At 46.1% G+C, this 27,114-nt stretch overlaps 1 protein-coding gene across 1 annotated transcript in view; it reads right to left on the reverse strand.

The window, feature by feature from the left end:
• The window catches only part of BASP1 (brain abundant membrane attached signal protein 1), a 53,531-nt gene extending 36,482 nt beyond the window's left edge, over window positions 1-17,049 (reverse strand). Inside the window, exon 1 of the mRNA XM_075084234.1 lies at window positions 16,846-17,049. The gene's annotated coding sequence lies outside the window, so the exon portion shown is untranslated. The remainder of the gene's footprint in view (window positions 1-16,845) is intronic.
• Window positions 17,050-27,114: the final 10,065 nt, after the last annotated feature.

The raw sequence follows: 27,114 nt of genomic DNA on the forward strand, positions 1-27,114 counted from the left end.
GGTGGCTAAACATTCTCAGAAGGATAAAATTAGATCCCACAGAGCATCCTCATGAATGTGGCTATGGTGCTGCTGGGAACAGAGCTAACTCCCACACTTCTAAACTACCAAATGCACTGCAGATATATTCCCACTTTTATGGCTGCAATATAAACGAGCAGAAAACTGTGGATCCATAGCTGTAGATCTGACATATTAGGAATGGTCCAACTGTTCTCCACTTCCAGATAAAATCAGAAAAGAAATTTACTTGCAGTTGGTTTCTCAAAAATCCCCTCAATGGTCCTTTCTTTTTACTGTATTGCCCCAGGACATAGTAGAAAATGCTTTTCAGGGTGTTTCGGTAGGCAGGAAGTACCCAATGAGTTACTGTATGAAAAGATAATATGATAGCTGGGCTTACCCCACAAAATACAGCTTGACACAAGTGCACTTATCTCGCCGTCTTGACAAACTTTCTCATGTTTGGCTAAGAGTCCTAACTTCCCCTCCCACGAGCAAGTGGTACCGTTTCCCTGCAGCCAAATGGCTGACGCAGTAGACATGAATACGAAAAACCTGTACAAAACGAAGCCCAGTTTCAAAGCCATCTCATAAGTGCATGAAGTGAGTGTACTGTGTACACACTAAGGACTGTGCTGTGAGTGAGTGAAGAAAATTTAAGTGAGAAAACAACACGTATTTATAAATTATGCTGAACAGCTATCTACAGGATAAGACATTTCATAAAATGTGCTAATTTCCTGTTTACAATATAAAGGATTTCTTAAACCAGTACCAATGTAGCAATTTGTTATCTGCAACACATTTTGATTGCTGCTTTACTGATCTAATTATATCAAGAAGTACAACCTGTAGTCTCAACAACCTGCTTCTAGTGGGAATCAGGAATTACAGATGAAACAGTCAAGCTAAAATATCCTTTTGAAGCAAACTATGAGTATCTCTTACATTAGCCAAAAAAAAAAAAAAAACACAAACAAAAGCCTCCTTTGAAGAGATCATAAATATGTATTAGGAATTAAAATATAGTTCCTTGATTAAAACTGATGGAAATCCCCCCAACACTCCCCAGTCAGCATTAAATGAACATTAAGAAACTCTTGAAAGTATGAACCCAAGTTTTCAGTTCAATGTAACAGTTTTATCATAACAGCCTACTCACTATTTATAATATTCGAATCAAGACAACATTAAAGTAAGAATTTAGTGAGCCTTCTGCCGCTGTCTTGCAGTGCCAGGATCACAATATCCCATGAGAGGTCTGGCTCCTGCCCAAGGCACAGAAGTGTCGGAAGCTCTGAGGCATCCCTTTACTCACCGTACCACTTTACTCACACCTGAGTTTTACACATCAGTCTCCATTCAGATGTAAACAAAAGGATTGCATCATAAACCATAAGGGTTATTGCTTGCTTTTACAGGAATTGAAACAACTTTAAAAAAGGAAGCTTAAGATTTGAGTTGGTCTTCATTTAAGCAAAATAGATATGGATGTCAGAGATGTAGATGCTCACTGAGGTCACAGTCTGAGTTAACCCACTTCTGATTTCCCACACTCCCTTGTCAGTTCAGACAAACAGTGATCTCTGGGAAGATTTAGCCCTTTGGCACTGAGGTAATTCACTTACTAGATTATAAACCAAAAAGCATTTTATTGAAAGATTTCACAATTAGTTTTAATCTGTGACAGTCTGTGCATTTTTTTTTAATTCCATAATGTGATGTTTCCATGTTCTAGTCATAAGATGGATAGTCTTAAAAATGTGGGTTTAGATGAAAAACATGCTTAGAGGAACAACATTAAAAATCATTAAAATCTTGAAATTAAGGTGTATTTAGGCGATACAGCTAAGCCAAATCAAATAGCTTGCTGTTTCAAGTGGGATAGGCCTACTGCCCACTCCCCTTCCCTTGCAGCTGGTCTGGCTCTTAGCTGAGCCCTGGGCGAGGTGATTCAGCTCACTGAGCTGGGAGAAAAGGAGCCTAGCTAGAAGAAACAAAGCCAACAGGAGAGAGCATGCAGCCAGCCCACCCTAAGGAGCTGCTGATTCAGTTCAGCCATCCTACCTGCACCCTTGAGGTGGAAGTATCTAACACCATAGACGGGATTAGTTCTCAAATAAGGAAAAAAATCCCACGCATTGTAACTGAAGTTTAAAATTTGCAAGCTATGTAATTTGCCTCTAACATAAAGTAGCGGGACCAGCTCCTTGGTTAAGATTCATGTCAAGCACTTGATTGGCAGCTGGGGACTTGAACATCTTCCCAGAAACTCCTACAAATAAAATTCTGCAAAAAAAGCAGAAGGGGTAGATATTTAATTTATTAATCCAAACAAAGACACTGGTACATGGTAAAAAGCTGTCCAGTCTCTCTAAAGGATGGTACTCATGGCATTTTCATATGAGCTTTCACAGCCAGGCAGGCAAAAAATTAGCCACAGGTTTAAACCCTTTGCTTAAAGAGGGTCACTTTAAAAAAGATAAATAAGCTATAAAATAATAAACTATAAAAGAACATGTTTCAGCTCTTCTCTGTCCAGTTCAGACCTGAACCTCAGCTTTCAACACCTTGGTGACTGCTTTGACCAGAGACATTCTCTTGCCGGTTGGTAGTTTATATAGCACGGAACAGTCAGCTCCATCAGTAGAGACTGAGACTGACCCAGCCAAACCTGGACAATAGTCTGCTGAATATGTTACTCTCTTCTTATATAGGAGACAAGTCTAATACCTCAGCTGGAATCAGCAAGAGCAAAAATTTATATCTCGGCTGTCCACATGTGTTTCTTATGCATTAAATTATTAGCTAGCTCCAAGTGGGTAAGTCTGCCCTTCTTCTTCAGCTAGAAATAAAACCTGTATGATTATTCCTACAGAATTTGAGCTGCAACAACTCAAACATTTTCCAGTAGAAAACCTATAACTGAAAGATTCCCAGCCAGCTCCATTGTCATGGCCAAATCTCAAACCTTTTTATGACAATCTTTAAAAAAAAAAGTAAAAGAAAATAAAAATTATAAAGTCAAAAGTACTCTTCACTTGACTAGAAACTGCTGGCAGGTTTTCATCTAAACTTTCCTCCTATCGGTATTACACTTCCCATTTGCTGAAAAAATGCAAAGGATGTAGTACTACACAGGAAGCTATAAAATCTATTAAAATGTATTCGGATTTCAAATAATTCACATTATAGCTTTTGCAACAAGTTTTATTATTGCTGCACATCCTCAGGGCGCTTTACTAATAGGCATGCGATATATGTGTTTCTTTAATTAACATGCACTTGTCCATAGCTTTGTATGCTACTGCATGTTTTAGGTCTTAAACCTCAAAATTCTATGAACTGCACTCTTTATTAAGTGGCTAGTTACCTTATGGTAGAAAATGGAAATGTTTTTACTACACTACTGTTGAAGACTGTATTCGCAAAAGCATACCCTAATCCTGAAATTCAAACTTGAGGGTTGATTTTAAAGTTCATGTTTGTTTTCATTGGCCTGTCTCTTAAGTAGAAAAGGTTTTCGTAGAAGACTAATTATGCCAGCCATATCTGGATTATACATGTCAGATATTTCTCTATGACAGATCAGGCCAGCTCGGGATTTTAAACATCAGCATGCACGTAATACTTGAAGATAAGAACTATTTGCTAGGGCATATCAAGAACTGAATGAAGTTCCACCATGGTAATTTTTAGCACTTCATCTTGCTTACCTATTGCTTGTACTTCAGAGCTCCATAAGGCAGCTGATACAATGAGCTTCGCTGCATCACTTGTGAACAGTTCTTAAAATAACCAGATTCACCACCAAAACACAGCTGAAGTCAGCTCCGATGCAGAACGTTGACTCAAAGCCAGGACAAGCAGTGAAAGCCCCATGACCACCCTAACCCGTCATTCTCATTCAGTAGCTCCCACACAGAGATCTACTGCAGAGAAGAGGGCACTGCCTGTGCATACACTAGTGTATGCTCCCTACCTACCTTAGTACATACTACTGCATAGTAGTATGTGCTTGCATAGCCGAGTATATCTAGGACACGCTCCCTTCCCTCACCGTCATAATTACCAGGTCTGCTGTTTCTCATGTAACAGGCCCAGGCACTGGAAAAAAAAATTATCTGCTCTACAGATTTTTCTGCAGCCCTTAGTGCCAGTTTATATGAGTTTATTAATATCAATAAGGCCAGGGATTTTGTCTCTGACCAAAATAATCCTAACCACAGGCATATTTTTTTCTGACCTATCTACTCAACATGAAAACTGCACTGCTGCACACACTTACCTTCCACAGATTAAAAAGATAATCCTTCTTCCTCTTCATTCAGTAGGAAACTCACCTTCAACATTGATACTATTCAAATTAACCTACCACTGGTTTCTCAAAGGAACCAAGGAAGAAGACAGGAAGAAAAGCAAACAGATGACAGAACACCCGGATTTAATGTTCTGGTAAACGCTTACATATCACGATCGTGAACACAAGCACTGTTATATCACATAAGAGCATCAGACCCAGTCAGTGCTGCCCACCCAACCATCCATATTACTGTGGAGTTCTAGCAGCTCACAGCTCTCTCTTTATTAGTACAACTCAATTAGATTCAAGGCAAGTACTCACTGACCAACAACATAAATAAAACCGGAATCAAGCCCACAGCTCTAATTCTGCTCCTAGACGTGCCTCCCTTATCGAAAGGTTCGCTTTAGAAAATGCCAACACGCTGTTGTGCACGGCTCCAAATCCATATGTCGTTGAATAATCTAACAATTAGCACCTAAACAAAGGTGAGCATTTCCCCATCTCTGCTAACACCAAGATACGTGCATCTAGCCAAGAATCCGGTTCATGAAAGAGAAACATACGCACAAATCCTGCAAGTGCTTCTTAAAAGCACAACGCTATTTCCAGTAAGCACCTATGGAAACTAAATAAATCTCAGGTACAAAAAGGTCGATTGATTTCAAACACGTAGTCCAAAGTAGCATGGAGTAGCTGCAGCATGGAGAGCCCCTGGTATTGAACCAGGAACTTCAATGGCAGCTGCCCACTTGCAACCAAAAGATAGATCACACAAAGATATTTGTTCAGCTAAACATTAAGTCTATTCAAAACCATTTATAAATACACACCAAGGATTTCTTTAGAAATGAGCCTAATTTATATCAGGCTCAACCTTCAAAGCTGTTGTTATTATGCCATTAAGTTTGAGCAACCACGTGTTGAAAACGTGTGTATAGCCTTCGTTACACAGTTAGATTCACCACTCATCTGTGGAACAGCCCAGCAAACATCTCTGCAGCCTATAGATTAAGTAACAAAAGACATCCTAGCGTCATACCAATCAGAATTACACAGCTGTCCTCAGAAATAGTTTACAGAGTAAAATTTTCAAACATATCCACATGACTACATGTCATGTAGTTTGTTCCTTGAAACAAAATTTAGGAACTGAAAAGTCCCAGTCATTCTGGTAAGCTTTACTCCCCTTCTTGCACATCAGCCCCAATTTGAAGAATAGTGTCAAACTTACAGCACATTTCAGGAATTCTGTCAAAAGTGCTATGAGAAATCTCTGTTTAACAACCTATGCTGGTCAGCATCAATAAATTAAACCTCCTCTTGCCGGCTCCAGAAAAGCCTTACTCGTATATTTCTTTATAGCATATACCATGTCCATAAAGCTTCTTAGCAGAGGGTTTATCTTTTGATCTCTATTTTAACAGAGCTCAGACATACTGCCAATAAATTAGTATGCTTGGGAACGGTTTTGTTTCAGCTGAACTCATTTCTCTGCACTCAAGAATAAGCTCGTTTCAAAGGTTCCCCATGTGCCTGATCCCACAAACCACAGGGCTGGAAAGGACCTCAAGAGAAGTCTGGATAGTCCCTCTTCTTGCCCCAAGGCAGAATGAGTTACATTTAAGTAATGTCTCACTGGTTATTTTCTTACCTTTTCTTAAAATAATCATTCTCGTCTTTACACTGCACAAAACCAATGTGTTCATTTTTTCCCTTTCAAAGGTCCTGTCTGATCACTCTTATCGTTTGCATGTGCATTCACTTGAACGGTATCTCTCTTTTATGTGGCATATGACCCATGCAAGTAATCTCTTTAAATGTTCAATGCGTAGTATATGAAAGGAAATTCTTAGATGTCCATTTTAGGACAGTTAAAAGGCAATTTATTCTATTTTGGTTGCAAACGCTTACCACAACTAGGGAGTGGACTTCTGTTATTCTTGTTGTCCCTTTCTGGTCAACAAAATCTTTATAGTAATACTGATCCCATATTCTTTAAGCCTACCATGTACCATCTTTATTAGAAATGATTCCACAGAAAAGGAAATTTTACTATTATTTATCCGTTTCAAATTATTAAAATTATTTTAACTCAAGTTACTGACCGTCTTCCATCTGTTACAGTGCACAGAGCAAATATTTCCCTCATAGAGTCTAAAGTTATGTTTATCTACCCAAACAGTGGATATCCCATTTCTAATGTACAACACAGTTACTTGCCAGTCCTTGGTAGCAGAACAAGAAAAGATGCCTCCTGGTTTCCATGAAAGGCCTTAATGTAATTTTAAGTTGTGAGGTATATTACTAACACACAAAAAAATATTCCACCATGTTAATTAAGATGAACTCTTTGTATGTTTTATTTCAGATGAAGGGCACCTGGGAGGTATTCCCAGCTGTGACTCTACAACTTTGAAATATAGTCTCTTAGAAACCGTGAGCAGATTTAGCCACAAATAACTAAATGCGCCTAGATACATGAAGTTATATTTAACCATCTCCCTAGCTAATTAGATCAGGGAACCAGAATCATGTGGCTGGATTAATTAAGATAAAACAGGGCATTTGTAGTAATTAAGTTTTAGCTATTTGGTCTCCTTTCCAGTGCAGGGAGTCAATGAACACCGTCAGCGTAGCAGACAATGACTGGCGCTTCAGAACCTGTGTGCACCATGGATGCAGTCCCACCAAAGCCACTGCGTTCGCAAGACAGCGCAGGGGGCTCCTGCGGACAGCCTCATTTTATTTGTTTGTTTCAAGAAGACTGAGTGGCCAGAGGAGCTCTTTCTCTGGAGAAGTCCCTGAGGCTGCTCAGAGGAGAGAAGGTTTCCAGAGGCAGCAGAGTGAGACAGGCAAGAGATTCAAGCTGGGAACCTAGAGCTCAGCAACAAAACTGTAAAAATGCTGTGAGGAGCATGCAGCAGACCCACAGAGAGACCCCAAAGAGGTTGGGAAGGGAGTTTGGGACCAGGGAGGACTGTGGAAATTTGCTTCAATGCAGAAAACCACTGTGTACTTGAAACCAACATTAGTATTTGAAACTTGCAAGGACTCATGGTCAGAGATCGGGCTGTGAATAAACCTTTTATCTATTATTTTGGTTCTCTCATCACTGTAAGTTATTAATTAACTGAGATGACTAGTTGTAATTCTAATGAAAGTAACGTCCTTTGAGATTTTTGGTCTTCTTTGGGAGCTCAATGTACAGGTGATGCTCTAAATCAATCCACTTCAGTTCTCTGGCCCCCTACTTGGGGACCCTCCACAGCGACCAAAGGCTATTTTGTGTCTTCACTCTGTAGCTGCAAACTTGCACTTCAGAAAAAAAGGCATATATTTTTGCCATCATGAACTCATTTGGCCGGAACATGGCCCTCATCTTGATGGCATTCATAATGAATTTGCACAGCAATCATGTTGTTGTCTCCATCATTTATAGATGTTATGCTTTACTTGGACACAACAAAGATCTCAAGCAATTAGAAGTGGATCCAAAGATCTCTGTGAAAGAAACTCAGGCCAGTATGACTGTGACAGCTACTGGCCTTTATGCATTATGCAGCCCAGCAAAGCCACAGCTTGACAGACAAGCTTTGTCTGTTATAATAGCAAATGTTTCCCCTAAAAATATGTTTTGTAAGGTTTTTCAGCTCACTAATATAGTTTAATTATGATCTTGCAGCAATTTGTTTAATGTCCTACAGGCATCAAACAAATAGTTCTTCTTGAAAATAAGACTGACAATGCAAGCTATCACATACAGGTTTCTTGGTTTTTGGTTTTCTATCATTTAGTCAAGAGCCAGTTTTGATTAAAACTATAACAACATGTAAAAAGGGAAAAATTCTATTCCCTTTCAGTCAGCAGAAGGAGAAATCACATTAATATTTCTTCAGGTAACAAGAAGTTAGAAGTGTTGAATGCTTTTGGCTGGCAGAGCTCCAAGATTTCCATATTGTTATAGGATTTGCATAAAATTTTAAGATCAAGTTCTCATGTTGATATGATCTCACTTTAGTGAACATCTAGATTTGAGAGCCATATCCATGCAAACAGTTGGGGTCCAGGAGCATTAGTTTTAGAGTTTAAAGTTTTGCAATAAGTGGTTCTGTTCTCATATCTGTGTTTATTACACAGGAATGACATCACACACTTAAGCTTATGACATAGATCTTACTGTGTTCCGCATATCTGCTAACACACATATTTCATCTTACTGTATGATTAACAAGGTGTTCTCTGAAATAGGTTGAATTAGATCACAGCTGAAAATACAGACTTCTAAAAAGGATAACCAAGGGAAATGGCAACATAACCACCATGATAATTTAATTGAAATTCAGATAAATGATCTACAGGAACATGGCAAGGAAGGATACGGAGCCAACACTAGCTGAAAAATAAGTAAGTACTAGCTTGAAGGCACCAAAACTTCTTTTACTGTGACAGATTTACAAATATGCACAGAGATAATACGGTATAAACTAACATGTTAGAATACAAATTTTCTATCAAGAAGCATATTGAATGGCTTCTTTAAGTAGGAGAAAATGTGCCAGAGAACTTTGTTTTTTAAGTAGAAAGGAAATAAAAGCTGCCAAGATACGTCCTTCTATTCTCAGACTGTAAATTTACTGTCATTGTTTCACAGCAAACTCCTGGACAGACTTTTTTTCTGAACCACAAATCTGTCAGTGCAGAACTTCCTTCACTGCCTATCACCTCCATGTTCTAGATGGTGAGGCACTCCGATATTCAGTCTCTTGCCTCACACGGTCAATGGCTGTGGGAGAACATGCAAAGCCAGCTCATTTCCCTCAACACCACCCTCCATATATCAACTCCAAGTTAGAACAGAGTCGGCAAGTATTTAAAGACACAATATTTATCCTGCTTCAAGCAAGGGAGATCCATTACCTTTGGCATTTGTTGACTGCTATGTTTGCTTTTCTCCATAATGCCTTGGTGACAGCATTGTTTCAAGAGATGTTTACAAAAACAGCTGTAGGTGATTTGCAGTATAGTTTGAACCCTTGGTAACAGAAGCTACCTCAGCACCGAAGGCCACTTTCAAGACATTGTGCCACAATGGATTGTCAATAGAATGTATTATTCAGTCAAGAATGAGACACCACGAGGGGTGCCACATTTCTTTTGCCATCACCACCAATAATTTATTCATGAATCTGTCAGTCACTGACTCATCCACAGAAGAGGATGACAGCTGAACTTTCAGTGACCTTATAATTACTCTAGTGCCTATAAAAAAATACTGTAATACTAGTTTTCTTGACTTTGTTGAAGCTTTTACTCAATATTACATGCACAGCAGAAAAGTACACTCGCGTGAGCTATCGTATTTCAGTGCACATAGCAGCTCTTACTTAGCTTGGTTCTAAAGTATTATTCATTGAGGCAATGTCATCAGTTCAAGGCAACTGGATGTAAAGCATGGGCCACTATGCAGAAAAGCTGAATGTTCCTCTACATGTCACCTAGGGAAACTAGCACTGAGGAAATCATTAAAATGGACAACACTGGTGGAACATCAGATGACCACAAGTGACTTAAAAGGGTTCTGCTACTATCTCTGCACTGTAGGATGGTTTTCTTCAAGGTGAAGACACCTGAGGGTAGGAAATGAGAAAAGGGAACAGCGTACAGGAACGGAGAATGGATAAATCCTTCTCTGCAAATTACGCCAGATCCATGAGAAAAAACTGTCTGCACAGACAACTTGTCACTCTCCTTGAACTCTCACATCCTACATGAAGCTTTCTAGAGGCATCCAGATGCTCTTAGCTATGAATGCTGGAGTTATGCGGAGCATGTACGGACTGCAAACAAGGAGAGTTTCCACATTTCCACCTTTGCTTTAGCCCGCTAATTTAGGCATTCGAATTATAGGCTCAGGGGCTAGCTATCCTGAGCACTGAGGTACACTACAGAAGCCTCACATGCTCCTAGTGAAAGTTACAAACCAACAGCACACTCTCCTCCATCTCAAGCAAAATATGGAAGGGAAGAGCATGGAAAATCTGGCCAGGTTTTCATTTTTACACTCTGGGGAGCTGTTGCCTCCCTCGCTTCATGGGCCTTGTAGATCTGAAAAGGAAAGCAACAGTCAACAGGCAGCTTTCACCCACTCTTCCGTGAAACCAGCTATTCCCACCACGGGCCGTACATTCACTGGTGTAGAGTTCACACACAGGGATGAGCGGTGCTGCTGCAGGACAATGAGCCCCATTCTCTCAGACCATCTGGTTCGGCAACCTGATGATTACAGCCGCTAGCACATCTTCCCCATTTGCCTCAGCTTTTGTGGTGAAAGCAAGAAACCCAGAAGAGCTGTTTTTGCCACCTCAGAGCTCACTGAACTTGCTTCCTCCCACTAGCTCAGCACAATCAGTAGCAGAAGACAATCGCGCGCTTACCGGCGCTGGCCAAAATACAAGCAACAGGAAACTTTGCGTATGAACAGGGAATGCCGAAATCGTCTCAGCACCACATCTAGTGGTGGCCAGTTTCACCCTATCCTTTTCCAGACTCCTACTGTTATAACACCTCTAGCCTGTTTTTGGTTTTGTTTTCTTTCTCCCCGAATGACGTGCTTCACTGCTTTGAGGAAGGATGACTACAGGAAGCTGATGTAGCAATTCTCAGGCTCCAGTCTATCATGGACAAACAGATGTACCAAAGGGTTTCTCATGGTTTTACTCTCCCATGTTGATTACATGTTTGCAACGGGGTTTTCACTGTTTTCTACAGACAGATTTGTGCTTGTTTTGTGTGTGCTTTTCTAAGGTAGTTAAATGACAGAGATGTGTATCAGTTCTGTTATTGTTGATCCATTCTTTGTTTTGTCTAACTTTGCTTAATTTCTCCTCCATAGTTCAGCAATCGTCTTAAATTTGCCTAACAGATGCACACCTACAGCATCCTGCTATGTGACCACCTTCAACTCCATCCTAAAACAGTTGATAACGTCAAGCTGTAATTTTGAATATGAGCCCCTCCTTCACCAACCAATCACATATGGAAATCAGTAATAGCAGAAGATAAATTCACAAATTAAAACCAGGCTCTATCCTTTTGCAGGGGTTATGCTCTACATCCCCTCGAGTATTTACGGACTACTGAAGCAGGAGACTGCCCGCAGCCCCGATTTTACTGCTGGTAGAGAAATGGCTTCCATTTGTCATGCAAAGTCATGATGGCATAGATTTTTGCCATTAAAGTTAATCCTGTAGGAAGCTTTGCCATTATAGTTACTAGGCTTTTGCCTGGAGTAAAAGGTTATGCTTCAACATTGCATCCACAACCTCTTCGTGCCAACGCATCGGTACTACAACCACCATCATGACATCATTAGCAAGCATCTATCAACATACTTTTATAAATAGCAAAAGGCAGGTAGTTAAGGCCCAATCTTATTACACATTCAGTGTTGTATCGTTTACAAGGACCGCAAGTCTCTAATCAAAATGATGCTCCTACCATCAGTCCTACAGTTCACTTTAAGTGCCAAGTGCACGCTGCGCTGAACAACTGCTAGGGCAGTGTACATAAAATTAAATCTTTTGAAAAGACATTCAAATTCCTACAGGGTAAAAAAAAAAAAAATCCCTGGATCAGCAGATCACAATCATATGTGGAACTACTTACCAGGCTAAAATCTAAACTATGCAACATGTGACTAAAAAGCATGTGGCTTTCCCAACACTACAGCACTGGTGAGGTACTTGGCAGCCTACACCCAACAAGTCAGATCAGCTATACAGCCTACTTAATTTCTATTCTGCAGAACACATCAAAAGAGATCAGCCTCTGATTTATATCCTAAGACAGAAGGTTTTTCTTAATAAAACTGTTTCCTCAGAGTTAAATTCCATTAACCATACTTAAGAGGGAATTACTACACATCTTGCTCCCAGGCAAAACCTGACCATTCCGCATGTGTCACAAATCAGTATCTCTTTACATTTATTGGTATGCTGAAGAACGTCAAAGGATTTTATTTTCAGATTCTGGCAAGTCAGGAATCTTTCATGTTTGAGGAATCATGTTGCTATCGATCAGTTTCTATTTTAAACTTACAAATTTTCATATCAAATAACCAATAACTACATTTTTGTACTAACAGCGTGTCTCCATCTTGAAGTAAGAAGCTTCGCTGGCATCACGCTTTTAAGAAAGACAGCTGTGATATACAAGATGCTGTAGAGAAGACTTTAAAGTCCTTTCCATCCTGCATGAGGTGTTTCCCCCCTTCTTCCCCCTGCATTTTTTTTTAATCTTGAAGGCATTTCCTACTAATGCATGAAACCTCTACTATGCTGCATATGGTTTCTGTTTTCAAGTCTCTAATGCTTTCAGGAATTTCTTTGATTTCTCTAGTTGTTACCTCATTCTTGTCGTTCCTGATTGACACAGAAGAAGCAATTCAAGCCCCTCCTAAGTTTTCTTTCTTTAGTTATGAAGCTGTCTCAAAGCACCTGTATAGTACTTCAAAACGGCCTGCCTTTACTACGCTTGTAGGAATGAAGGTAGAGCCTTGAATATTGGTTGATAACCTTTCATTATATTTGAATAGCATTCAGTTTTCTTACTTGAATAACTCAGATTTTAACCATTAAATTTACAGTGCACCCAAGGACACTACGTTTACACCTACAGACCTAAATCAAAACCTGGGATTTGCACACAAATGTGCCTTTACAAATGTAGCATCTCCTTCTTGCAGATGGAGGGGAAAAAATATTCTAAAATTCTTGTTTTCAAAATTAGTGCAAAATCAGCTTCCAATGGTACTTTTCAAAATAATTAGTAGCTCAATGGTAGCTGAACGCCTGAAAACGTAGCCGCACAGAACTTCCAAGATTTCATGGGAAGGCCTGTTTCTGCCCTGCAACCAGCTTCTGTCCCTCAGAGTACCCCATCGGGGCATGGGTGGATGCCTGCACATGGGAAGAATTTAGCATTGTTCGGACAGAAGCTGTCCTGTACACAGGAGGCTCTGCGGAAGGACTTCATGGTTCACTGCATGGGGCAATGCTACCAGTAGAAAAGAGCACAAACACAAGAAGCTTCACTTGGAAAATGCAATTTATTCCAGAGACTTCATGCTGAAAGATCAAACCACACAAATACTTAAGGACTAGAGATAGCTCTAGAGATGGTTCTGAAATTATGGAGTGTGCACACTACAATCTCAGGGAAAGGATATGCTCCAAAGGTATGCCACTTTCTGAAATCAATCAGTATTTTATCACCAGGTTGCGTCAGTGCGTGTTGCATTTTAAATGCAAAGAAGCACAGAAAGGGCGTGGGGGGGTGGGGAGGGGAGAACAGGAAAAAAGACCACCTGATCATTGCTTCACGCAATAACTGGAATAGTAATTTTACCCGTTTTACCTTTTAATGTTGATTTTATTTTAACTTGATATGATACACTCAGAGGTTCATATCAACAGAAAAAAACCTGCTGCGTGATTGCTTTTTGGCAGCTACGCACGATTTCCCTGAATTACACAATCAGCTATTTCACACATGAAGCGTACAAGAATAGACAGAGCCACCATGAATTTCCCAATGCTTTGGGTTTATTCTGCCCACCGACCACAGTCGGTGCTCTGCAATTAAACAAAAACAGCCAGACACAAAGGAAATATTTGCCGCATACAACCCAGTAGGTAGGGAGATCACAAAGCAAAGCTGCTCCTCATATGAAGTTCCATGAGACAATGAGTAGAGGCAGCAAGTGCAAAAACCTTTGGTCACGTCCTTGCTTCTTCCTTTTCCCTCCATCCTAAAGCTTGGAGAGTCTGCCCAAAATTCTCAGAAACACCCTGAATACAAAAGGATTGTGCGGGTTGAGGTATCTCTCCACTGGAGACAGTGGTAGCAGCAGATAGCGCATCTTCCCCTGGTACAGCGCTCCCACCCCACCCTCTCACTGTTCCCGTGCTTAATGGGGAGCAGCTACACCAGGAAAAAACCCTCAGTGCTTGAAGCTTGGCTGCAGGTCTAGGAGGTGCCTGGCAAGCATCTGGCAAGCAGAGAGGGGGCACTGAGATAGATTTTAGGGCTCTGACGGCAGCGCTTCTTCAGGCGAGACCTCAGTTGAAAGCACTGGAAATACCAAGCGATCACCATGTGAAAGGCCTTGGAGTGTATGTTCTCCAGCGAATGTTCATCACCCTAGAAGGGAAGCAGCAAAACCCACCGCCACCCTCTCTTTAGGAGCCCACTCGCAATACTCGTTTGTCATCTTTAACTCCGGCTTGGCAAATGCACCAGTTCTCTAGGTGGTCAGAAACTAACAGTCATTAGCTCACAAAATTACCCATTTCAACAGGCTCCGGCACGCTCACCCTAAAGAGTAACATATATCCTAATTGTGGACAAGAGCATCTGCCGGGAAGGAGAAGGGGCGGAGGAGGGACGAGCACCGATGCCAGCATCGAGATGCAACAATTCGAACAAAAGAGATTTCAAGATGTCGCACTAACACGCGCAGACACACGAAAATCTTCCTCTTGAAAGGTTGCTTCCCCTCGGCAGAGGAAGATGCTTCAGGAGACCGCCCGGACACGCAGAACACGGGTGTCTCCCCCTAGACGGAGCGCGGCCGCAAGCGCGTCCCCGCGGCGTGGCCGCTTCGCAGCGCGCCCAGCTGCGGCGCGTCCAGCGCACCCCCTTGGCCCGCCTTGACCAAACGGAGCCGCCAACGGGCCCGCCGCGCCGGCGCTGCCGCAGAGGACCCCCTGCTCCCGCCGATCCGCTGCGCCGCCCCTCGAAGGCCGTTTTGCGGGGGGCTGGGCGGGGGGGGTGGTTGGTGCCCAGGGCGGGGGTGCTCTGCGGGCACCCCGCAGGCACTCGCCTTCCGCCGCCCCAGTTCTGCTGCGGGCGGGGTGGGGCAGCACCGCCTTCCCCTTCCCCTTCAGAAATGCCAGATTTTGTCTCGGCGAGGTGAGGGGGTGCACGGGACACACTCACACACGGCGGGGGGGGCGGACGACACACGGGTCAGCTCCGCCGTCGCGCACGGTACCAGATGCCAAAGCCAAGCCGGGCGCGGCGTGGGGGTGACGGGTGTCGCCGCGCCGCTGGGACGCCCCCATTCACCTCGCCGGGGCCGGGCGAAGCCGCGGTTTTGGGGGGGCGGGGGGTCGCAACGCGGCGCCTTTGTTCCGCCGCCGGCCCCATCCCCGCCCCCGCCTCCGCGCATGCGCCGGGCAGAGACAAAGGCGCGGGCAGGGGCGGCGGGGCTTCAGCCGCCCCCCGCGGCCCCCCCGGGCGCCCACGCGGCGTGGCGGGTGGGTGGGTCCCCTGCGCGTGTTTCTCCCCCCTTTCCCCCGCCACGCCCAGCCGAGGCGCGGGGAAAGCTCCTTGCGGGAGCCGCGCTTGAAAGACACGCGTGTGCGTGGGGAGAGGCGACACGGCGAGGCGGGTCGGGAGGAGAAAGAAGAAAGGTTGCGGGGAGGTGTGCCTTGCTTTGGGATGGGGGAACGGAAAAAGAGGGGGGAAAGGGGGTATCTGTGGGAAGTGGGGGGCGGCGTTCGATGAATATTCATGGCGGGGCGCCGGGCGCTGTGAGCGGGGTGGCACCGGGGGGGCGGCGGCGGGCCCTCCCTGTTTTGACGGCCGGTCCGCAGCCCCTGCCCAGACAGGGCTCGGGCAGCCGATGCCCGCACCCCACCCCCCAAAAAAACCAAACAAAAATCCTTGGCATAGCGCCCCGCCAAGAGCAGGGATTAAAATCGCCGTCGCGTCCAGCCGCACGCGTGACCAGCGCCGCTCCTGCACCGCCTCGCCGAGAACAATCGCATTGTTGCCCGCCACAGCGGGCACGCGCCGCCCCGCGCCCCGCCGCCACCGCGGGCTGGCCTCCCCCGCACGCCCGGCCCCGCCCGCACCCCGCACCGCACCGGGGCGCCGGCCCCGCCGAGTCCCCGCGCAAGCCGCCTGCCCCCCCCCTCCCACCCCGGCACCTCCCTGCACCACCGCCGCCCCCCGCCCCGCAGCCGCCCTGCCATCTTCCTAGCGCGGTGCGGTTTCTTCCCCGAGCGATTCCTTTCGTGGAGAGGTTTGGGGATAATTTTTTTTTTTAAATATTATTCTTTTTTTTTAAGCAGCCTCCCTTCGGAAACCTATTCAAGGCACCGAAAAGAAACGGGGCATAAACCACTATTATTCCCACCACACCCACCGCCGCCCACCCCGCCCCAGGAAAGCGTTATCGGGCATTTAAATTTCACGGAACAGCCTCGGTCCGTTTTGTGCCTCGAATCCGCCCCTCAGCGGTCTCCCCCTCCAGGCACCGAGCTCCTCGCACCGATACTCCTGAAAACGTGCCCGGGGTGGCGGCTCCCACCCTGCTCCGCTCTCCCCACTCGCTCCGCTTCAAGCGCACATCGCCTTTCCCCACGCCCGAGACACCGCGGGGAGTGCGGGGCGGGGGGTGAAACGACAAAAATGGCAAAGCTCTCAGGTTTGCCGTGTCAACGGCGTAAGTGAGATACACCCCTTCTTACCTTTTTTCTGCTTTTCCTCCCTCCCCCTCTGTGTATCTGCGTGCCGGGGTGTCACAAAGAGAGTCCCAGGTATCGCGGAGCCCGCCCGGCTTGGTCGGAGCGCTGCGCCTCCCCCCCGCTCGCTCGCCGGGACCGGAGCGGCGAGTGCCTGCTGGAGCAATGCCGGCGCTACCGCGGCTGCTGCCTCTGCATTTCTCGCTCTCTCTCGCTCCCCCCTCCCTCTTTCCCTCCCTCCCTCCCTCCCTCCCCCACCCCCCCACCCCCTTTTCTGTGACAGTCTGTGGGCAGTTCAAAAGCCACACGCACTTATTTATTTATTTTCCAGCCTCGCGGGCGGGAGATGCGCTGCGCGGCGCTCGCGCTTAGGGGGCGCACGGACCCGAGGCTTTAAATACCGGCCTCGCACGCTGCGGGAGGGCTTGCTCGGGGGTCCGCAAACGCGCCTTGCAACCTCATTTCCCCCACTCCCACCCACTCCCAGAAATAAAAAAGGAAAAAAAAAAAAAAAGAACTCAGGGAGGATCCCGGCGGGGAGGGGACGGGGAGCGGGGAAGGGAGAAGCCAGCCTTCCCGCCGCAAGGAGAGCGGAGTGGCTGTGCCCCGTGGGGCGGCGGGGGTCCCGTAAAGCTGGGCGGCGGAGGGAGCGGGCAGGGCGGACCGCTGGCTTACAGGTGCGGCCCTTTCGGGGAGCGCGGGAGCTTCACCTCCGGAGAGGGGCGGCACCGGTGGAAGAGATTGAGAAAATCCCAGGCGTTTATGATTTTGGCACGCTTAAGGACAGGGTTCGCCCGTTAAACACAAAAGAAAAAAAAATAGAGGAGAGCAACCCGTTTCTCAGGAGAATGGATCGCTCCCGGGCGCTCCTGCAGCTTGAAGCGCCGCCCTGAACGTCGCGGGGGCTTCAGGTCTGGTACCTCTCCAGTTCCCCCAGTTCGAAGGCGTCCCTGGGGCAGCCACAGCACCCCCGCACCCCCGCCACAACTAGGGGCACTGCCCGCACCTCCCTACCTCCCTCTTTCGAGAGCCCTGCAGCCGGGCGCGCCCTCTCCGCCGCTCCGCGCTGCGGGAGATCGGCGGGGCCGGATGCGCGGGGCTGGGGCGCCCTCTGCCCCCCGAGCGGCGGGCAGGGGCTGCCGGCCCGGGCCGGGGCCCGGCTGCCGGGAGGGTGACCGCCCCCCCGAGGCCCCGCCGCCGGGGGAGGCCGGTGAAGGGGACCCGCTGGGAGCGAACCGCGGCGGCGGCATCTCCTCGGGGACGCTCCGGCTCAGGGGCGCGGAGGGGAGCGACCCGGCCACGGCACGGCTTCGAAGCCAGCAGCACCATCTCCCGGCGGGGACGATGAAGGCTATTTCCCATGCGTCTGGGGACAAGGACCGCGTGAGAGACGCGTAGCTGGCCCGTGAAAAGGATAATTCGGGTTTGCATTTCCGACAGAGACGGAGCGAAAGGGGCGCAGGGCGTGTGGGTAGGGCAGGCGCGGCGGCGGGGGCGTTTTGCTGCAGGGACGTGGTGTGCGGGGCGATGTGCGACGCCAGGAGCCCCGCTTCCCGTACATTCCCATGTAGGAAAACCATCGGGCAATAAAATGCATTTGAGATGTATGTGTTTCGGGCATTGCAGCCTCTGGCCGCGCCTAGCATCCAGCCGCCGCCGGGGCGGGGAAGTCGGCCCGAGCCGCCGGGGGGGGGGGACGCCGGGGTCGGGGGGGGACGGGCGGCTCGGGCGGCGGGAGACCCCCGTTGTCTCCCCGCGGTCACACAAAAGCCAAGGGCGTGGAGGCAGGGAGGGAGGGAGCACGGGCACGGTGCGTTCCCCGGGCGGCTGCAGGGACAATTCCCCGTATTTTCGTGCAAACCTTCACATGCCAGCCTTCGCCCCAGCCTTTTCCTCTTCTTTCGACCCCCCCCCCCCCCCCGAATTCTCCTCCGTATCCGTTTTTTCCCCGGTGGTTTAACCCTCGCTCTGCAGCTATGGGGCGCAGCAGCTCGCCATGCCACACCTGCCCAAATGCAGCATCCTACCCCTCCTCAGGCGCGGTGCGGGGCTGGCTGCGCCCTGCCGCAGCTGGGGGAGGGAGGGCAGGCGGGACACACACACACCCCCACACCCACACCCACCCGCGACATCTCCCCTCTCACGGTAACGGGCTGCTGGGGAGGCGGCTGCACCGCACGGGTGAGGCAAGCAGCATTTACCGTTACATTGGGTAATCGAGGAAAAAAGAAAAGGGGGGAGGAAGGGCCCCGACACGTCTCAGTTCTCGGGGTGGGGGGTGGGGGGTGGCGGCTCCCCGCCGAGCTGGGGCGCGTCCCGCCCGCTCCCGCGCTGCCCCGGCGGCTCTCGGCGGGGGGAGGCGGGCGGGGGACCGGGGCCGGGGCCAGCCGGGGTGTGCCCGCTCGTTCTCCCGGGAGCAGCCCTGCAGAGGGAGCAGTAACGCCAGCGCCGGCCCGTCGGTGGCCCGCTACGAGGTCAGGGGGGGAAAATCCCTCTCCCCAGTTTTATTTCTGATCCACGCGTATTTGTGAGGCAGGGCTGCAGAGAAGTGAGAAGGAAGATGGGTCTGCAACCTAGCCAGGCAGTGAAGCAGAGGCAGGCAGGGCACAGCAGCGTGCCCACCGAACAGCTCAGTCAGGGACTGAGGGGCTGGGCTGGGCTGAACTGGGGTCCTGGACCATGGGTAGGACTCAGGGGAAACCCCATGTTAGGCTGAGCAGGGAAAGCCAAGACTAACAGTGCCCGTGGGGCCATGCCATTTAGACTGTTGAGATTGTCGTGCAAAACTGTCCACCTGCTACAGAACCAGCGTGAGATAATATAATGGAGAGAAAGGAAAAGGCCTGCTGCCAGGTTGAGAGGGGTTTCAATCTTTTTGGTGATGATAACCATGGTTTACCAGCTAGTATTCTTTTAAATATACCTACATGCTATATTATGTATCTCCAAACAACCCCCCAAATTCAGATCATCAAATGCTTCCTTTAGTTAATTTGCTGCGTCAAAATATCATACATGTCTGGATGTCTTATTTGATAAATGTGATACATTTATCCAAATGGGGATCCTAAGCAGCCTTTGAACACCTTTGTCGTAAGGGTCATAAGGGTCTGTAAAGTATCCCCACCTTTTTCTCATGCATCAAAGGAATTGAAATAAAAAGTTGGTATCAGGAAAAGAAAAAAACACTAAGCAGAGACATCTGCAAAAAGACAGAGAACCATGTCTGTGCTGGAAACAGGTACGTCTAGGCCCCTCTGCGTAATGTGACAGCTCACTGCTTTTCTGAAATCCCCATGTTACTCTGCTGTGACAAACACCCAAGCTTCCTCCCTCTTCTTAGCCAGCTCATCTTGTCACCTGTTGCCAGTTGCTCCATCTCAGTGCCTTTCCCTCCAGCTTCAACCTTTCAGGCCCAACTTTGTTCAGCCCTGTCAGTCTTCCAGGTCTCACCTGCTGTAACATTTCCATCTTCCCCAATAGGGAACAAATCCAGTCCTAAATACATTTTTCCCTCTTTAATTTGTGTTCAGTTTGTTCTCTGATTAATAATCAACTCTTTGCTCTGTGATCATGTTAGGTCTGTCAACAGACCCACAAGCCACGGCTCTTAGGCCAGCATTACCACAGCCCAAGTCCGAAGTACTCAGAAGGCCACCTCCCTTCTTCTGCTACTCTGCCAACGTCCCTCCATCCCTATCACCCAGCACCTCCATTTCTGTGTCCAATTGCTCTTTGGTCTTTTTCCTCAGAGAAGCTAGTATCAATTAGGAGCACCTACACTGGGGAAGCAGGTGACTTTTCGTTTTGCCCTGTAGGAAGAGCGAAATGACCAGCAATCAAGAAAAAAGAAACCACCAAGTTAAAAAATCCCACCTGTGCTCCTCTTTCAGAATCAGCCCAGCAAGAGAAACGCCTCCTTCCTGGCACATGTAAGTGTGCACAGCAAAACAAAAGCAAACCCAGAGTTGTAACAGCTCAGGGCTTTCCAAACCTCCCAACTTCGGCTGCATCTGCCGGAGCAGCCTGGCCCCCCGAGCCTCCATCTGCCGCTCTATTTCCAAGCTGACACCACAAGAGGGAGCATTTTGCTCAGTTTATTGGCAAAACCTAGTTCCCCCTATAATGAGAGAAAGAGAATAAAAGCGGTTTCCCGTATGTAGAGGTTTTCCCAAGCCCGTTTACCCCATAAGCATTTTCGTAATAACATTTTTCTTTTACCATGCAATGCAATTTTTTAACATTTCATAAGGTTATTATTAACTTACAGTAAATTTTATAACGAATATCTAAAATGCAATTAGAGTCTAATTCCCTGTTGCCTCACCTGGTTATAGAGTCATTTATTCTGAGGAAAGTAAAACATGACATTGTAAGGCATATGTAAAATTTTCTGTTTGCGGTGGATATCATTCGCCTCATAAATGTGAGTACCAGCTACATGAATTTCAAAAATTGACTGCAATAGCATTGGCAGAGACAAGGTTCTTTTTAATGGATTTGCAGGCAAAGCACATAAATAAACAGCTTCCGTAAAATCCTAAAATAACAACTTTGATAAATCGCTACTGGAATGCCTCAATCCAAATTTAAGTCCTGACACAAAGACAGATGCAAGCCTCTGATAACAATTTTAATCTTTACAACCCTAAGCGGTATGGTGGTAGGCATAGCTAAGTCTATCTTTATTAGACTGGGAGTTTCTGTTTACACCATAAAAAGTGGCGCTTCACGCCTACAGACAGGTAGGGATATGTGGGTTGTGAACCCTGCTTTACCCCAATGATCCTGGCTTCAGCTCGATTTATAATGCAAAGCATATGTGCCTCCCAGGAGGTCCTGTGCTAGCCATCGATTTTAAAAGGCTTCCCTGCTCCACAGAAGTCTGTATGCACATTTTCCCAAAGATGGATATAGTTGCTGTTCTGACAGTACAATTATCTGGGTTATTTCTGTCTCTTACCCCAGTTACCCTAAAGAGTTGTAGTCACTTATGTACAAAAGAAGCAAATGTGCTCAACTATTATAAGCTTCCCTTATGATTTATGTATGCCAGGCTTCTCTGTGACCATCTATAGGTTAGATCTCAGTGTCTTTGCTCCATTTTCACTTACAAGTTTCACTGAAGTAACAGCTGAATAAGATACTCACTGTTTGGCTTCCATGGCCATGAAAATGTCTTTCAGTTAACAGCTGGAGTGACTATATCAATATCTTGATAGTGATCAGAATTGGCGTCTCATGTAGTATTTTCTTCTGTTCTCATTCAACTACAAAAATGTCAGTAATGTAGGATCAAATGCACAACTGACTGGATGATCTAACTAATGTGGCAGCTAAGATGTACCTCCTGCAAGGTAGGAGAAGTAAGGTTCACAGAAAAGAGTGTCAAATACCCTGGGAGAAGAAAAATGTGATTCTCTGCTCCAGTACTTGGTGTTCTGATCTCTGCAGTGAAGGCTGCTTATATACTTTACTTACTGGACTAAAACATTGCTCTGTTTGAAACACAAGTTGTTGGATTCCTGCCTTGAGAGAGAACTTCTGGCTGTGAATTCCAGGACCATGGCCCTGAGGGCACTGTTAGCCCTGACTGTCCCTGCCAAGCCTCCCCTGGGGCCTCCCCCGGGGCCTACCCCTACCCCTGCCCATGGCCCAAGAGCCCCTTCCAGCTTAGCCTGGGCCATCAGTCCTGATCCCATCCCTGTCTCTGACCCCATCTTCTGCTGCTTCTGCCTGAAACTCCTGGATGGTCCCTGGACCTGGTTTATCTCCTCATCTTGCACCCTCAGCTCCAGCTCCTCCTCCCTCGCGGAGCGGCCCTTCGCTCGCTGCTTCCCTATGTCCAGTTTGTCACAGGGGCCCTCTGGCAGCCCAGTTAGTCCTGTAAAGACAGCACAAAATGCAGTTCCTTGAGGTAACTCCAGCTTAAGCCATTGGGTTTAGCTGGCACATTGCTTCTTGGTGAAAACACTCAAGGCATTGGTACCACTGCTCTGTTTTCAGATTCAAACTGGGTCATGTGAGGCCATTTCAGGAGCACCTGCATCTATACTTTTGCAAACTTAACCTTATAATTAAAACTCTCCTAACAGTGCCAGTGGGACCAGAAAGTCAAAGCAGAGGAAGGACAAGATGGACACCCATCTCAAATTTGTCCAACAGGGGCAAATATTCTTGACACCTATCTGTTGCTGCCACTCCTGTCCTGGAAGCTGACTGCAGGAAAGCCTGGGGGTTCGTTGCAGGGGAGAAATGTATAGGATCATTTGGTTGTCTTCCTACTGCTCTAGGTTGCAGCACTCATTTATATATCTTGCCTGTCCGACACGCTTTCCCAATGAAGGGCATTTCTAGGTCAGGAACTGGCTGAAATGAGGTGTTTTGAGGATCTCTGGTGATTGAGTGGTCATGGAAGAGTTTAAACCCTCATAAATTACAGCAGCTCTAGTCCTATACAGCCACTTTTCTTAGTCCCCTTTATTCCTTCAGTTTGGAGGCACTAGGTTTAAAGCTGTCTGCCTCTTGTACTTTACTGCGCTATTTGTGCCAAGCACAAGCTGCAAATGACTTGTGGAGAGTCAAATTAAATAACTATGTTTGAGGTGGCTAAAGCTGAAAATATTTGCAAAGGATGAGATGGAAGCAGCTTTCCTAGAAAATGAACGCCAGATAATACTATGCCTCGAAGCCATTATTTCTCAACTAACCACCAGAGATGTCAATAGCACAAGTTGTTGAGATCACTCCCATGCACGCAAACACTCCCCTGCTTCCAGTCAAGAGTCAATTGGGGAGATTTCTCTGAACTTGAAATGTTAACAGTAGATATCACAGAAAGGACCCAGTGCTTCAGACTAGTGAAGGCAAGTGTAAGCAGCTACAGGGTAAGTTATGTAGCCACACCTAGATGACCTGTCCTTTCCATACCAGGGATGGGTACATTTTCAAAGCATTCACCATGCATTCAGCCACAGGATTCACCATATTGGAGCAAGACATAGTGTCTGCTTCCTGAATGCTTCTTTGAAATGCTACACTACTTTGATATTTTTATTTTCATGTTTTTATGTGCCAAGTTTAGTTATCGGGGGGTGGGGGTGGGGCGTGTGTGAAAGTACTTGAGCTTTAAATAAGCCTTGTAATATGCACTACCAGCTGTTTTTAGCTGAACGACAGAGGATCTGCAGCCAGGCTGTACCTTTTGCCTTTATTGGGTGAATTCTGTGAATACTACAAATGAAAGAACATATGGGAAGTCCGGACATATGGTAGGATCAAGGTTGTTACAGTGCATAAATCAGATGCTTGCACACAAAACACGGTTCAAGCTTTAGCGAAAAACTTCAGAAAGAAAAAGATAAAGGTCAGTGGGATCTGTGGAGATCCAGAAGCTGATAACTGTTTGTGCTCCAGCACAGAAGTATCAGGCATTCCCTACTTTATCAGCTACAGTTCTTTGACCGGTGAAACTGAATGACTTCATGTAATGGAGGCAGATGCTGCTTTTGCTTGCCCAACAGCTCATATTTGTTTAGAGACAGGTAACAGCCTTGGTGACAGGCACAGGCTGTCCTTCGGTAAAGATCAGTTCATTGCAGTAACAACATCTGACCATGCAAACAGTCTTCCTGTTTAGTGAGTTGAAAAGCTGAGAAAGAACTTTCCAATGGGACAAGGAGGGCATCATCTTTTCTCATCAAAATCACTGAAAGAGGCCTCACTGCTGGTAGGTCTGACACAAAGCTCAGAGGAATTCAGCCTGTTTGACCGGAAAGGCGTAACTTTCTGTAAGGAGTACTTTCCAAGTGTTTCTGGAACATCATAATTTCCAAGGTGGTCAAAGTATCTAGTACCTTCCAGAAGAGCTGTTACCAGCAGGCCGTGGTGTGGCTTTACAGCCTAGACTTCCTTGATGTATTGTCCCATATGACTTCTGTGAAGAGACATATGGTTTTACTTCTGATCAATGAAGTTCAAAGATACCATCTTGTATTGACCCCATCTGCTCTGTAGTCTCAAACAAACTTTTTCAATTCATTGGTCATTTAATTGGTTTTAATCCATTGGTCAAGGAAACAAGGTTAATATCACACCTGGAGGTAAGTCACAGATTAGTAAATGTATCCTGAATTCCATGAGCTCCATAAGCCTGAGGCTGAGCTATTAATAAGTATGGATTAAACGCCAAATCATTAAAAAGTTTTTGTTCCAAATATAGTGGCCACAGCGTTAGCCGAAGGGCTTCCAAGCAGCTGTTTCTGTGAACTGGGAAGGTAAACTGGGCAACGGCTTAACACAGAACAGTTGCCATTTAGCCAAATGATGAATTGCTTAGAGTTTAAGAGATGCTTCAGCTCTTCTTTGTACTCTCCCCACCCACCCTCTCCCTTCCTTCCCTTACAAGCCAGAGCTTTGGCTTCTTGCCAGAGAGGTTGTAGTACTCGGCATGGCTAGGGTAGGAGCTTATAGAATCTTTCAGCAATTGAAAGGGAATGTAAGGGAGCTGCAGGAATTCATAATGTAAGTAACATCAAGTCCTAATCAAAACTCGGAATCGCCACAGTCACCCTGCTTTTCAGTCTTTCATGTGATTTCATCTGTGCAGTCTGTCCTGTTGCAGTGTTAGGTCTTTGTGACAAGGCAGAAACTTCTCCTGGAAATACACACCTGTGAGTTGTAGGTCCTAGCCAAGACAAATGGATTAGTAAGATCATGATGCTGGCTAGGCTCCTGTACAGTGTAAGAATCATAAAAAGCATAAGGATGAGTGATGCCCCTGTAGTGGGGATAAAAAAGCCTAAGAGGAAACAAGGCTAGATTTTGCGGGGGCTGTTCCCCTCTGTTGTATCGGTAGCTAATGATGGTGCAGTTGGCCCAGGCAGCTCCTGCACCTTGTCCCAACATAGCCAGCATGACCAAAATCATGTATCAGGGAAGATTTACTGATGCCAGAACTGCACCTACAGCAGATGATTTCCTCCCTGCAGAAAGAGAAGAAGGATGTTGGAGGGGCTATCAGATCCATTCAGGAAGAAGCTTACCTACACCTGATTTTTGGCACAGAAGCCATCAGTACTAGCAATAAAAATCCTTACTGTTTCATTTAGAAAGAAAAGCTGACCAGAGCATGTTGGGCAGTCATATTCTGAGTAAATATTGCTTTTCCACAACAGATGCAATAGACTTACTTTTGAGACTTTCATGGTGAATTTGCAGTGGTATGTAAACGAATTCAATGCATGTGCACTTCAGTGCACGAATGTGCATGGTCTGAAGCTCCAAGCTTGCTCAGTCTACAATCTACATCTAGTTTTCTTGTTCTGGCACCTCTATGCAATATCTGTTTCTTTTGTTTGTAGAAGTTAGTAACATAACTTAAACAAATCCTGTTGCCTTCTTTCTTTACATGCTATTCTTTTAAAAGACTGTTTTTAAGCAAAAGTTACTTCTGGCCATTATTCTGGCCTGAATAATTATGCCTCTGAGCACAGATTAAATGCAGTATTAGAGGACAAAAGAATAAACTTTCCCATGTTTCTTTCTCAAACACATTCTTCTATTTATAGAAGCAAGTACTTGTTAGCCTTCACTATAGCATAATTCTGAAAACCTTTGCCAAAATTACCAGTTACAGTGTAGGCCATTCTCATGGAGGAAATAACCTGTAGCCAGCAATTTATTTTACAGCCATGAAGCAATTTAGTCACAAGAGCCACTAGATGCCTCAGCCAGATAAAGAAACAGGAAGCTTGAAGGAAGGTTGTCTTCTCCTCCTGTTCCCTGTAACCATCAACATTTGCAAACCTGCTTTCAGCACAAACTGCAAAGTCGCTTTAAGCTGTACAGCTCATTCCCGATACCTTGCAAAGAATGAGAGATGGTGAAGATTTGCCTCCACTTCTTTCAGCCTTCTCATACCAAAAAAAGCTATAACAAGATTTACCTTTGTTACTCAGGAAATAACAGGAATGTTGAGTCCACCACAAGATAGTTCTACTGCAAGGAACGATGGGAATAATATACTGAAAGCTCCTTCACCATTATGATAGAAAGGCTGAACCAGACCATTTTTACCAGGGTATATTAGAGTTAATATTGTAAACAAAAAATAAAGGTCAGCAGTTTGACTTGAGGTTGTTTTCCACCCGACTGCTTAATTATCAGTTTCTGGATTTATGTGCAATCCGGTTTTATTTGTTACCGAGACCTTTCAAAATATAGTGCCTGGATATTTCTCTTCTCTCCTCCCTCCAAACAAACAACTCTAAAAAA

The sequence above is a fragment of the Phalacrocorax aristotelis genome, chromosome 2, assembly GCF_949628215.1.
Source record: "Phalacrocorax aristotelis chromosome 2, bGulAri2.1, whole genome shotgun sequence".
In the NCBI taxonomy this organism is placed as follows: domain Eukaryota; kingdom Metazoa; phylum Chordata; class Aves; order Suliformes; family Phalacrocoracidae; genus Phalacrocorax; species Phalacrocorax aristotelis.